Source organism: Triticum urartu, chromosome 3A (assembly GCF_056163025.1).
Source record: "Triticum urartu cultivar PI428250 chromosome 3A, HENAU_Tu73, whole genome shotgun sequence".
NCBI lineage: Eukaryota > Viridiplantae > Streptophyta > Magnoliopsida > Poales > Poaceae > Triticum > Triticum urartu.
Genome location: NC_141875.1, coordinates 24,585,910 through 24,599,552, shown reverse-complemented (window position 1 = coordinate 24,599,552; position 13,643 = coordinate 24,585,910). Strand labels below are relative to the sequence as shown.

Genomic DNA, 13,643 nt, shown 5'->3' with positions numbered 1-13,643 from the left:
CCATTCTTCTCTTTCTTCACTTTTATTGTACTTGTTGCAATAGAAGCATGCACATCATTTTTGTTATGAATGATCCTCTTGGGAACCCATGCCATGTTCTTCTGTCTCAGCTCTTGTGCACTAAGATTTTGTAATTCCTTCTTTTGCCAATACGTTAAGCCGAGTGGGCATCTCGGCTGTAATTCTGTTTTGACCAATGGCAATTCCTTTTTGGCCTTATGCACTCTCAACTTCTTTTCTTCAGATTTGGCACTTTGACTCTCAATAATTGGTTGCTTTGTCTCATTGCCGTTAGTAGCCAATGTAAATCTTAATTGGCTCTTTTTTATTTGAGATCAAATCTGAAGTTGCACTCTTACGACCATCTCTTTTAACACGGTAAACTTGCTTGACCACCTCTTTCTTCATCCTTGAGCTCTGGACCGATTCCTTATGATTGAAACGGTCTTTAACATGTGATTGTTCAGATATTCACTACAGGAATTAGCTACTTTGCCGTCCGCCACGGCGGACGGCAAAGGCATGAACGGCGGACGGCAAAGGCCTTTGCCGTCAGCCGCGGACGGCAAAAGGCTCCGGCAATGTAGGCTTCGGTAAACAGCTACTTTGCCGTCTGCTACTGATGGCAAAGTCTTTGCCGTCCGCCGCAGACGGCAAAGAGAGCTCGGCAGACGGCAAAGAAGGCGGACGGCAATAATTGCGCTGTCAGTCCGTTAAGTGGCTAACGGCAGGCCTTTGCCGTCCGCCGCTGACGGCAAACTTTCTAGTGTCTTTGCCGTCCGCCGTGTGATGTCATCTACACGTCACTACATGGCATGTTCTTTGCCGTCTGCCACTGATGGCAAAGTCTTTGCCGTCTGCCACTGTAGGAAAACTGGCCAAATGGGTCAGCTCCCAGGAAGCACAGCTGGATGCCACGTGTCTTCTTTGCCGTCCGCGGCAGACGGCAAAGAGCTCGTTGCCGTCGGTGGCAGACGGCAAAGAGCCTGCATATTGGCTCTTTTATCTGTTTTTTATTAAATCCAACAATTTTCATCACAAATATAGATGACATATATAGATATATTTCAAAAGGCCATTACAGAGCAAACATATAAGATATCCAACCATATATATTACATGCATCCAACACATAACTTCATCATAGTTCCATCATACATAACAAGTTCAACATAGAGGCATCCAACCATATATATTACAATAGTTTCATCCAACGATACATGCATAGTTCAACGATACAAAAAGAAACAGAGAAAGGGATAAGGAGCACTCCATCTATGCAAGCTTTCGTCAAGTGAATGAACTCTGCAAAATGAAAAATAAGAAAGTTAGAACAAGAAGAGTAGAACAAGAAGAAGAGTAGAACAAGAAGAAGACTAGAACAAGAAGAGTAGAACAAGAAGAAGACTAGAACAAGAAGAGTATGTCATTTATGAGCTAACTTACGTGAAATGGATCATATATGAGCTAACTAAGTTGAAATGGGTCGTTTATGAGCTAGCTAAGGTGAAATGGATCATTTATGAGCTAACTTAGTTGAAATGGGTCGTTTATGAGCTAGCTAAGGTGAAATGGATCATTTTTGAGGTAGCTAAGGTGAAATGGATCGTTTTTTAGCTAACTTAGGTGAAATGGATCATTTATGAGCTAACTTAGTTGAAATGGATCGTTTTTGAGCTAACTTAGGTGAAATGGATCATTTATGAGCTAATTTAGTTGAAATGGATCTTTTTGAGCTAACTTAGGTGAAATGGATCATTTAAGAGCTAATTTAGGTGAAATGGATCGTTTTTTAGGTAACCTAGGTGAAATGGATCGTTTATGAGCTAAATTAGTTGAAATGGATCGTTTATGAGATAACCTAGGTAAGATTGGTCATTTTGGAGTTAACCTAGGTGAAATGGGTCATTTTAAAGCTAACGTAGGTAAAATGGATCATTTAGGAGCTAATCTAGGTAAAATGGGTCATTTTTGAGCTAACTTGGATGAACTGGATCATTTATAAGCTAACCTAGGTAAAATGGGTCATTTTAGAGCTAACTTAGGTAAAATGGATCGTCTATAAGCTAACTAAGCTAATTATGCAATTTTTGACATAAGTAAGCTAAGTACAGATCGTTTTAGAGCGAACTTAGGTAAAATGGATGGTTTTGGAGGTCAGTAAGCTTATTAAGTCATTTTGGAGGTGAAGAAGCTAAGTCTAGGTCATTATGGTAAGCATTGGAGGAAATAAAGCTAAGTCTAGGTCTTTATGCATGTGTTAAGCAAAACACTAGATAAACTTACCAAGATGTAGGAGGTGTAGGAGCGGGGTGGCTCGTGTCGGTAGCTGGAGAAGGATCGTGCGATGCTTGTCTGGAGTTACGCTGCACCAAAGATCATTTCCAATGTCTTGTTAGCATGATGACACTCAAATGTTAAGACTAGCAAGTAATGTCCATTCAATAAAACTCACCGTGGTCCCAGGAGCAATCACTGGCATCGGTGGAGCGGTCTGACCTGTCTTCTCGCACACAGACTGCACATTTGGTTTTGACGACTCAGTCATACTAGTTAGTAATGAGACAAACACTACATGAATGTTTTGGCTAATCTGCAGAAGAAACTTACCACAAGGAGCTCGTACATGGCCCTTGCCTGCATGTCATTCCGTGCCCTCTCCTCCTCCATCATCTTTGTCGTCCTCTCCTCCAACTCCCGCTGCCTCTCCGCCGCCTCCGCCAGAAGTTTCTCCGTTCTATCTCTCTCACTCTGTATAGCAGCCTGCAACACCACTCACATGACCATTTGTAATCATTGATGGAAGCGCACAGAATGCAATGGAGAAAGATAACTGAGTACGTATCACTAACCTTGATGGCGAGTTGCACTGGCCGTTCACGAGGCCTTATCTCAGGAGCGGAGCTCGACTGGCGCGCCTTGATCTCCGGGAGAGTGCTAGGACAACGGATAAGTCCATCTCCAATGGCTATGGAGCCATGGGACCTCCCGCCACCAGATATCATCAACAGCTCTGGATCAATGGGACCCTGGCTCGGGTTAAAGTCCTCCCCTTTCCTCGCCTTCCCCTCATCTCTATATCTCACGAGCTTGTTGTGGGAGGAGATGTTGGTGAAGTTGTTTGCATCATCGAGGTCAGACTGAGAGAAAGCCTTGACTTTCTTGAAAGAGGCAGTGTGGGCCATGGCATACAGGTCGTACACCTCTGGCACCTTATCCGCCTTATTGTAGCGTGCCTGAAAGAGAGAAACAATGAAAATTAGTAATTAAAGGGCTCAAGCTAGCATGATGAATGAATTGCATGAATCATGAAGCAAACCACATACCCAGTTGCGCCCGAACTGATATAAGTTGGAGCTGCCTTGATGGTGTGGCACACCTTCCATTTGGGCACGTTTGTCCTTGGCCTCGTTGTGGAGGGCTAGCCATTGTGGAGAGCACCACTCATCGACCAACACCTCCCAACAATCCATCCGATCCGCACACCATCTCGGAGGCGCCTAAGTTAGCAAATAGAAACTTGAGCGCTACGGCTAAGAATTACTAAATGAAGGAACTTAAGTAGAGAAGGCCTTAAGAATTACCTTCATGTACTGCTCCTTACTCAGGAACTTATCGCGGCATGCCGGCTTGGTCTTCTTGATACCACGCAAGGCGTAGTAGTCTCGAACAGCCTGCACCCGAGCCTCGTGCCGTAAGTTCTGGAGTAGGCGCTTGCAGACGTTCTCGATAACATGTGCCGCGTCCTCCTCGTATCCCTCCTCACACCTGTAGAATGTCTGCAATCAAATGAGACAATATTGATTAGTACAATTAATAACTAGCTAGTTGAAGATTTTTAAATGTGTAAAGGAGAAATTACCCAAAACTTTCTAATCACCATGTCTGCCCTCGTGTCGCACACGACACCGTCGATAATCTCATCCGGCGGGTCCGGGGCAGCCACGTAGTGCTCCCAGCTCAATCCAAGCTCTGGAAGCCGACCCTCACCAGGCAACGTGACAAACCCCGGGAAGTTTTGCCGGCAAAGAACTCCAAGGACGGAGTTGGGCCGGCGGACACTATGATGGTGGTCCCAACCCCTGCAGCATGACAAGGCCAACGCATTAGTTATTTGAAAAAACGTGAATGCACAAGGTACAAAAATATTAAATGCACTTACGTACCTCTCCCCATCAGGGAAAATCAACCACCTCTGCTCGCGGGTCACCGGCACGGACGGGAGCCGTGTAGCACCACGCTGGTAGACGGTGCCCCCCTCCTCCTCAAGATCAGTCGGCTCCCCACCATCATCAGCATGGCCACTCGGCTCCTCGGGCTGATCCGGCCAGGTACCCCATCCGGACGTGTGCTCCTCCGGGGTCACGTGGGCCGAACTCTCGTGGGCCGAAGGCCAGTCGACCCGAGGCTCGTGGGCCCAAGACCCGTGGACCGGAGGCTCGTGGACCGGAGTCCGTGTAGCCTCCTCCTCGGACGAGTCCACCCTAGAAGTCACGTGCTCGGGTGAAACAGCCAGGGATGGCGGCGAGGAAGGCGCCGTAGCCCTACCTCCTCTCCCACGACCACGTGCCCCACCTCCTCTCTTCCTACCTCGAGCTCGTCCCCTGCTAGGCACCGCGGTCGATGAAGAAGGGCCCGACGGTGTGGCCATACTGTCCAGCAACGCTCGGCGGAGAGGTGCGTCTGGAATGGAAGACCTCAGACCACGCTCCCGACCAGCGCCCACCATCTTTCAACACCTGCCATGACAAACAGTAAACGAAATTAGTACAACATAAAAAAAGACCGACATGAATAATAATATGTGTATCACTTAAGTGTATCATCATCAAGTACAACATAAAAAAAATGTAATACCTGACACTACTAATAATCTCGATCAGTATCATCAATAAATGCATAATCATCATCATCACTATAATCAATGACGGGCTCATAGGGTTCATTGGCATCAACATGTGCAAGGCCACCTTGACGTAATCGGTCAAGCATTGACAGGTCATCCGCAGCAGTAACCTCTTCTTGTTCCGGCTCTTCTTGTTCCTCCTCTGGGGTGATGTCGGATTCATTGTCGCTGTCTACTTCAATGTTTTGGGGGTGAAGTATAGCGGTTCTTGAAACGCTTTTTGGAAAGATGTGTCTCTTGGAAGAATTCTCCTTCATATGTGTCTGGGTTAATGTGAGGTTCATAATCCTCTTCCTTTGGGGGAGAAAGTCTAGCACGTGGCGGCACTTCATAAACGACATCCCAACCTTTTAGATTTGGATTAGTTTGGCAGGCCCACGGTAGATAGAATACTTGGGTCGCCTGTTGAGCCATAATATAGACATCAGGAACATCTAAATGAGTGCTTTGGTTGATTTCAACTAGCCCTACATGTTCATGAGTCCTTCTAGTCTCCTTCGGCTGAAACCAATAACATTTGAAGACTACGACATTCGGTGGATTTTCACCATAGAACAGAAGTTCATAAATTGCTTCAACTCTCCCATAATACTCGGTACCTCCTTCGCCGATAGTAGATACACAACAATTTTTTGACTTTCGGTCGGCCATAGATAGCTCTTTGCCATAGGTACGAAAGCGATACCCGTTGATGTCGTACTTGTCAAATGAACGGACCTTATAGTCAAAACCATTAGCGACTTGTCTCAATTCGGCGTCCATAGACTCTGAATTAGCCTACAAGTTTAATATGAAAGGATTGTTGCATTATGCACAAATTAGCGAATGATATGAAATTGTCTAATAGAAATTACCGTTTGTTTGAACCAAGAGATGAAACCGGGATAGCCACCTCCTTGCTTTGCGAGAAGCTCATACTCTTCGACGGAATCCTTTTGGATCTCCGCTCCATACGAGAATATGGTGACGTATCGACTGTATGACATATCCAGGAATAAGAGTAGTTCAAAGGAAATAGAAGTTGCGAAACAATGTACCGAGAACTTACTCGATGTACGGCCGCACTTCTATCAGGTTGTTGAAGATATACAACGAAATGGTCCGCCATTCTTCGTTATCCAAAGATACTGGATGTGAAACACTAGCTGGTGCGAGATTCCCTTTGAATAGGCTGAGGTTGGATCCACCCTTTTTAGGCTCGTCAGCATTGTACCGAGGCTTCGGATTATGCAAATGACGATTTTTGGCTTCGTAGTGCGCTGTTACGAAGTTTGCCGCCTCCTCTGTGATGAATGCCTCAGCCATCGATGCTTCAATTCTACGTTTATTTTTACATTTTTCTCGAAGCGTCTTCTGCATCCTCTCAGTTGGGTAGCACCAACGATTTTGCACGGGCCCCCCCAATCTTGCCTCGGTCGGGAGATGCAAAATCAAATGCTGCATTGGATTAAAGAAGCCCGGTGGAAAGATCTTCTCTAACTTGCAGATCAACTCCGGCGCCAACTCTTCCATTTCTTCTAGCACGCCAGGCGATAGTTCTTTCGCACAAAGAACACGGAAGAAATAGCTGAGTTCTGCCAGTACTAGCCATTCATCCTCAGGGATGAAGCCACGCAACATCACCGGCATTACCCGCTCAATCCATATGTGCCAATCATGACTCTTGAGACCAAATATCTTTAGTTTATCAAGATTCGCTCCCCTCTTTAGATTCGCTGCATACCCATCGGGGAACATCAACTGCTGTTGCACCCACAAGAGAATTTCCCTCATAGCTGGCCTTCCAAGATTGAACCATGCCTTTGGCTTCGTCCAGTTCTGCTTTCCTTTCGGTTCTTTCATGTTTTGTAACGGCCTATCACATAGCGCCTCCAGATCGACTCTAGCCTTAGTATTATCCTTTGACTTCCCATCTATGCCGAACAATGTACCAAAAAGTGCCTCGGCGATATTCTTCTCAGTGTGCATCACGTCGATGTTGTGTGGGCAAATGAGGTCTTTGAAGTAAGGCAGATCCCATAAGCATGTTTTGTGAGTCCACGCATGCTTAGTATTATACCCCTTGAAGTACCCTGGACGTTGTGGATCTGGCTCGAGAGCGTTTAACTGATCCAGGGTCTGTTGGCCTGTCAATGCAGGTGGTGCAGAGTTTTTGACAACTCTACCCCTAATGAAGTTCTTCTTGTCTTTCCTGAACTTATGGCGAGGATCCAGGAACTGTCTATGCATGTCGAAGCAAGAAAACTTGCGACCGGCCTGAAGCCAACGAAACTCAAGAGCTCCCTTGCATGTGGGGCACGGGAACCTTCCATGCACACACCAGCCAACGAATAGCGCATACGCCGGCAAGTCATGCGTCGAGTACATGTACCAGACACGCATTATGAAGTTCCGTTTGCTAAAGGCGTCGTATGTCTTGAACCCATTATCCCAGGCTTCTTGCAATTCGTCCTTAAGCGGCTGCATGTACACATTCATATTTTTGCCCGGATAGTTGGGTCCTGGAATTATCAACGTCAGGAAAATGTTCTTTCTTTGCATAATCTGTCCGGGGGGGAGATTGAGTGGAAAGACAAATACGGGCCAACAACTGTATTGGGCTGCCGTCATACCAAACACACTGAACCCATCCGTGCTGATGCCGACTCGAGGATGCCTCGGATCTGCCGCTTTGTCAGCATGTAATTCATCAAACTTTTTCCACGCAACACCATCCGATGTGTGTACCATCATCAGATTCCCATCTGCATCTAGTTCGGTTCTTTTGCCTGTTTTGTGCCATGTCATCTGTCTGGCCGTCTCTTCGACCATGAAAAGACGTTGAAGTCTTGGTACGATTGGCATATACCGAAGAACAGTAACGGGGATTTTGGTCTGTGTCTTCTCACCCATACCGTTGTCTACCACAATATACCTGGAAGACTTGCAAATGGGACAATAGTTCAAGTCCGTATAGTCAAGCCTAAATAAGGCACATCCTTTCTCACAGGCATGTATCTTCTCATAGGGCATCTTCAGTGCACAGAGGATTTTGTCCGACTGGTACAGGTTTGCAGGCATTACATGGCCTTTGGGTAGAAAGCGTCCAAATACTGTCATAATTGCGTCATAGCATTCTCTGCCCAAGTTGAACTGAGCCTTCAGAGCCATTACTTGTGAGATGGCATCCAACTGACAAAGCTCAGTGTGCTCGTGGAGCGGACGTTTCGAAGACTCCAACATTTCATTGAAGGCCTTTGCAGATTCCTCCATCTCCTCGTCCGAATCCCGAGCATCATCATAGCCTTGCACCATGTTTTCCATCCCGGTACCATGCTCGTCGGTGCGACGACGATCCACCTCAGCTCGGTCACGTTGGGCAGACTCACCATGAAATGTCCACACCGTATAATCGGGCGTAAAACCACTCTTCTGCAGGTGTTTGCCCATTTCAGCCTCTGTCTTCTTTTCCCAATTGCCGCACCGGAAACAGGGGCACCAGGTTTTCTTTTGGCCATTTGCAAATGCGGCTTGCACAAACCCCTTAGTTTTTGTGAACCATTCAGCGCTCCATTTGTTCTGACCAGTGTGACCGGTATACATCCAAGCACGGTCACTCATCTTGACTTTCAGAGCTACTGGACACACAACGATTATATATGTAATTCACCATGTATATATTCATCAGTTGATCTACTTTGTCAATTTTATTACGTCCATGCAACCTACACTCTAATAGGTAATGATAGGTCCTAATCCCACCCGTGTATGTGTAGATTGGGTTTATTTTCCCATGCTATGCTCCGGATCCGACGCAAAATTTCGGCAGCACCTCCCCACTGTTCTCCTGATACACGTCTCTGCAATAAACAGAGAGGATGTGTACCCGGAGAACAACAGGGGAGGCACTGACGAAATATATGCGTTGGATCCGGAGCAAAGCATATGGGAAAACGAACCCAATCTACACATACTCGGGCTGTCCATGGATAGCGTTGGACAATTCGAAAGAATCAAGGTTATATATATGCAAATGCATGCATATTTATAACTATGATGCTTTCGAACGGGAGACACATATTGGTTACGCATACTAATGATTCAAGACACATACATAGCTAGCTATCAAGTTTCATCGGAATAGATCAAATAATTAATGGGGGAGGAGGACTTGTCATTTGTGCTCACCCACGAACGAAGGGGCAGAGCTCGTCAAACGCACGACGAGGTCGTCGAACACCAAACCTCGCAGCGATGAAACAACTGCACATTTAAAACTACATGATCAACACAATTATATATGATGTTTTTCATAACAAAATCAAAAAATATATGACCTAACTAATAATTCACAAATATATGACCCCGTCGGCCTCTGGAAGGCCAAAGAACACCTTTACGGGAGGTGTCGGTGGTCGAGGTGTCCTGTCGGTGTCGGGGTGCCGTGTCGGGGTCGGGGGGTCGGGGTGTCGTGTCGATGTCGGGGTAGTGCCGTGTCGGTGTCGGGGTGTTGTTTCGGGGTCGGGCTGTGGTGTCGGGTCAGGCTCGGGGTTGGGGTGTCGGGTCAGGCTCGGGGGGTCGGGGTGTCGGGGTCGGGGTGTCGGGTCAGGCTTGGGGTGTCGGGGTCAGGGTCGGGGTGTCGGGGTCGGGGTCGGGGTCGGGGTCGGGGTGTCGGGGTCGGGGTCTCGGGGTCGGGGTCGGGGTCTCGGGGTCGGGGTGTCGTGTCGGGGTGCCGGGTCGGGGTCTGGGTACCGTGTCGGGTCAGGGTCGGGGTGTCGGGGTCGGGGTCGGGGTGTCGGGTCAGGCTTGGGGGGTTGGGGTGTCGGGGTCGGGGTCTTCTTCTTCTTCTTCCTCCTTTCCTTTTTCCTCTTCTTCTTCTCCTCCTCTCCTCTTTTTTCTTCTTCTTCTTCCTCCTTTCCTTTTTCCTCTTCTTCTTCTCCTCCTCTCCTCTTTTTTCTTCTTCTTCTTCCTCCTTTCCTTTTTCCTCTTCTTCTTCTTCTCCTCCTCTCCTCTTTTTTCTTCTTCTTCTTCTTCCTCTTCTTCTTTTTTCTTCTCCTCCTCCTCTTCTTCTTCTTCTCCTGATCTCCTCTTTTTCTCTTTTTCTTCTTTCCTAAAACTAAACTAAACCTAAAACTAAAACTAAAAAAACAGAAAAAGAAAAAAACTAAATCTAAACCTAAAACTAAACTAAAACTAAACCTATAAACCTAAAACTAATCCTAAAACTAAAACTAAATCTAAACTAAACATAAACCTAAAACTAAAAAAACAGAAAAAAGGAAAAAGAAAAAAAGGAAGAAGGAGGCCTCACCTGCAGGGTGGAGGAGGGGGGCGGTGCGGCCTGGGGCGACGGAGGAGCGGGGCGGGGCGGCCTGGGCGGCGGCGGGGGGCGCTGGGGCGGGGGGGGGGGGGGGGGCGCCGGGGCGGCGGCGGGGGGCGCTGGGGCGGGGGGGGGGGGCGCCGGGGCGGCGGCGGGGGGCGCTGGGGCGGCGGCGGGGGGCGCTGGGGCGGCGGCGGGGCGTGGTGCGACGGGGCGGTGGAGGTGGGAGAGAGAGAGAGGAGGGTGTGGGGCGCGGCCCCGTTAACGTTACGTGGGGCCTCCCTCTTTGCCGTCCGCCAACCTTTGCCGTCCGCCTCCTTGCTCTTTGCCGTCCGCTAGCGGACGGCAAAGAGGGGGGCCCGTCAGGTTTTTTTTTGCAGCTCGTCAGTGGGGCCCCTCCCTCTTTGCCGTCCTCTAGCCGACGGCAAAGAATCTTTGCCGTCCGCTAGTAGACGGCAAAGAACTGGCTGATGGCAAACTTTGTCTTTGCCATCAGCCAGTTCTTTGCCGTCTGCTTTTTGGAAGCTGATGGCAAAGAGCTTCTTTGCCGTCCGCTAGCGGACGGCAAAGAACTGGCAGATGGCAAACTAGCTGATTCCAGTAGTGATTGATCTTCTCGGAGCTGCATAATATTGGTGAGATGGTCTAATATAAGATGGAGAATGTGCCCTTGTATCATACCTCTGCCATGATGGATATGGATCTATATGAGCATAGGGAGGCATCCACGGCATTGGCATTGGCGGCCCAAAATAAGGATATGAATATGTTGCATTAAAATTCTCACTTTGCCAATACCGATCCTCATATTTGCGCCTTGGGGGTGATCTTGGTTTCTTTGCATGATTGGGCCGATAAGCATTCTTCTCTTCACTCTTCTTTTGATATTTATCCAATAGTTCAGCGAAGGTGATTTTTGATCTCTTACACTTGCGCTTATTTTGGCCTTTGTTTCCTTTTGGTTTGCTTTCATCGATCATTGGATTTGCTTGCTGCCCCCCAGTCCTTGGCGTCTCCATTGTAGCTTCGATGGAATTCTTGCCCTCAAGATTATGTTCATTATGCTCTTCGACAACTTCTTTACTTGAAAGCTTGATCCCATCACCTGCAGTTTTTACCTTCTCTTCAAATGGATCGGCTTGAAGCAGCCGATGCAAAAACTTTCTACCATCGGGACCAATCGGAATAGACTGGTCATCTCTTGGTGTCTCAACAAATTTCAATCGTCCTTTATCAATGGCCGATTTAACTATTTGACGAAACATGTTACAATCCTCAAAATTATGCTTAGACGAATCATGCAACTTACAATACATTCGTCCTTGGATAGATGGCTTGACATGGTGATCAAGAATTCTAATGTAATTATTTTTCAACAACAAATCAAAGATTTGATCACACATGTTTGAATCAAAGGTATACCTTTTGTTTTCTAGCCGATCTTGTTGTGAGAACGGCTTTGGAGTTAAGCAAACGAACGGTTCAGATTTGACATCTTCCCATTCGGCTATGAATTCTCTTTCGCATACTTTTTCCGATGTCCTTAAATAAGAAACTATACTAGCATCGGTTTTCCCAAAAGATTTTAACCTTGGCTTTAAATTTCTGAAATCAAAGTAGTTAGAACATACACGTCTCAATTGATACCATGCGTAAGCCAAGCATGAAGCAATCAAAGCTACCCAATTAGATATGAACTTTAAATAAAGCAATGGGAAAAGGTTTGGCTGTAGTAATAAGTCACTATCGGTCTCTTTGAATGGTACAATATATTGGCTGATATGCTTAGTAACAATTTTATTGCTAACAAGTAAATTGCCCTTCTTCATTGGTCTTTGAAAATTACTTATTAGAATTTTTGTAATAGATGTATCAACAATAAAGTTGTGGCCAAATCTGAAAATAGGTAAATTACTTGCTAGACATACCTCTTCAAATATGTTGGGAGAGCATGATGATTGCATATGATGAATAATATCGTGCTTTGCTTCTGGATGACTTCCCAACACCATGTCACAATTTTCTTCTTGATTTCGTGCATCATAAATTTGAAGATCTCCGTCAACCGAACTTTGTTCGGCTACTTGCTCTTGTCCTTGAAGCTTGTCAATTTCTATGGCACGAAACTCATAGGGCAGGAAGTAGGTTCCATTAACTTCAGAAAAATCAAACATGGTTGTTTTGCTATGCTTGCCATGCCCTTTCTCAATAATGCTTGCCTCTTTGGATTTGATGGATTCATAATATATACTACTTGATTCGGCTTTTTCAACCGTGGCACTTTCAAGTTCCAAATCATCCTTCTTTTTATTGATACTACCAATTGGCAATGCTTCTTCTATTTGTTTCTGGCGGCGAGCGGCAAAGTTGGCTTTAAGTTTTTTCTCAATTTCAGCCCACTCCGGATATGATTGCCCCCCAATGTTTTTAGATTCTTTCGGCAATGACACACGGGTGTTGCCGAAATTTTGCAATAGTGTAGGGGGTGTATAATATGATGTAGTACTAGGTGAAGGCATATGCATTGTTGTAAAACCATATTTTTGCTCGCCAATTTTATCAATTGGCAAAGATTCATCTTCTTGCAAAACTCTAGCTTTTATTGCGGCATAATCAGGAAATAGCCCCTTTTCATGTTGTTCAAGGCAAAGAGCACTAATCCTCTTATTTTGGGCTAAACTCTTCAATGCAGCCACTACTACCTCATCTTCTACAATATTGGGCACAACCTCTCCTGTAAAATTTACATTTATTCGGCTATGACCAGGAAGGTGTGAAGCCGAATTATGAATATCTACAGTTGTGTATGGTGCTGAAAAATTACTGAGATGGGGTGTAGTATATGACGGTTGAGAGTAATTGGCCGAATAGCTAGTAGTGGCATGGCCGATTCTCCCATCCATCGGCATGGTTGAACTAGTATATTGCAAATTAGTTGCCGATGAATAAAAAGGTGAAACACTTTGTCGCATGATATTGGAAGTTCCTACAAGAGGTGTTTCAACTTGATTGCCCAAACTCATCATGTTATTCATCGGCATATAAATTTTTGGGGTTGCCGATGCATGGGAGTTGGGATACATATGTTGCATGCTGCTAAAATTATATGAAGTAGAATCATGAAGATTTTGTTGCATCAGCCCTTGCACATAATTAGATATATGATTGATAAAGCTAGGGCTAGCCGATACATTATTCTCATTAGATGATCTAGCAACAACATATGCATTACTTGCATCTTCATATGTGAATTGGGTATTCATATTACCTTTGTAGATTGCAAATCCTAGATGACGATCTCTTTGTAGCAAGAACGGGCTGGAGACCGTTCAAAGCTTCGTCCCCAGTGGAGTCGCCAAAAAGTGTGTTGACACACGAACACGTCCCGTGTACCCTCGACGCCGGAGGTGATGCACCGCAGCTCACGTCGAAGGAGAC

The 13,643-nt window shown here is 46.1% G+C and overlaps 1 long non-coding RNA gene across 1 annotated transcript; it reads right to left on the bottom strand.

The window, feature by feature from the left end:
• Positions 1 to 1,097: 1,097 nt before the first annotated feature.
• Positions 1,098 to 9,107, bottom strand: LOC147978042 (uncharacterized). Its single transcript, XR_015599527.1, has 2 exons — positions 9,074 to 9,107; positions 1,098 to 1,305 (listed from the first exon to the last, which is right to left on the bottom strand). It is a non-coding gene; the product is annotated as an uncharacterized LOC147978042 (long non-coding RNA).
• Between the last annotated feature and the right edge of the window lie 4,536 nt (positions 9,108 to 13,643).